Source organism: Dipodomys merriami, unplaced genomic scaffold, assembly GCF_024711535.1.
Source record: "Dipodomys merriami isolate MVZ:Mamm:240054 unplaced genomic scaffold, mDipMer1.0.p SCAF_1096, whole genome shotgun sequence".
NCBI classification, from domain to species: domain Eukaryota; kingdom Metazoa; phylum Chordata; class Mammalia; order Rodentia; family Heteromyidae; genus Dipodomys; species Dipodomys merriami.
In genome coordinates this window covers 126,594-127,837 of record NW_027202378.1, presented here as the reverse complement: position 1 = coordinate 127,837, position 1,244 = coordinate 126,594, and positions in this window count along the sequence as shown.

Below are 1,244 nucleotides of genomic sequence, written 5' to 3'. Positions count from 1 at the left end.
ATACAAAGGCCTCTGTATGAGCATGATAGGGAGAGAGAGGAGGCAATCCAAAGGTTTATACAGGAATATCATGAGCGTGAGGAAGCTACTCAAAAACTGATACAGGATTTGCGTAAGCAGCTTGAGAATACTCAAAGAGAAAGGCAGGAATGGCGTGAGCAGGCTGAGAACACTCTACACGAATGGCATGAACGGGAGGAAGCTGAACAAAGAGTAATACAGGAATTGAGAGAGCAAAAAGAGAATACACAAAGATCACTAAGGGCATTCATGGAATCCATTAACAAAGAGCTGAAGGAAGTCAGGGAGACCACAAAGGGAATGCTGAATGGAACCCAACAGAAGGAATGAGAGTCCAAGGAAACCATAACCAATCAACTAAGTGATTTGAGAATAAAAAATGAACACCAAATTAAGGAAGTAAAGAAGTTCATACAAGATATAAAACAAAGCTTCAACAAAGAATTTGAAGCCACCAACGCTGACCAACTAGAAGGAAAAGAAATAAAAAAACAAAGTAGAAAGTCTCGACAGCAGGTTAGACCATGCAAAGATCGAATCTCAGGGATTGAAGACAGCCTTACATATTATAGAGAAAGAACATACAACGATCCAAGACAAGTCCAAGAAATATGAGAGATATATCCAAAACCTGGAAGGCATGATCAGAAGGCCTAATCTAAGGATAATGGGTGTAGAGGAGCTCCTAGAAACAGAAGTTAATGGACTAGGAAATTTGTTTAACAGGACTTCCCAAACATGCAAAAAGATAGGCCTATTCAATACAGGAAGCTTTTAGAACCCCACATAGACCAGACAAGAATATGATATCCTACTGTCACATTACAATCTGCACAGGATCAAGTTAGACCAAGGAAAAGATCCTTAAAGATGTCAAGGAGAAAACATTAAAGACCTATAAAGGGAAACCAATTAGAATCACCTCAGATTTCTCAGAAGAGAAAATCAAATCAAGAACAGCCTGGAATAATGTATGCAATGCCCTAAAAACAAACCAATATCAACCAAGAATACTGTACCCAGCTAACCTCTCCTTCATAACTGAAAGCCAAATAAAAACTTTCCATAGCAAAGAAAAATTGAAACAATATATCTCCACCAAACCAGCCCTACAAAAGATTCTTACAGATGTCCTACACATAGAAAACCAACAAGACCACAATAAAGGAAAAGAAACTGCACCCAATCGCTGAATCCAAGAACCATAGGAAGAACCCAGTTTT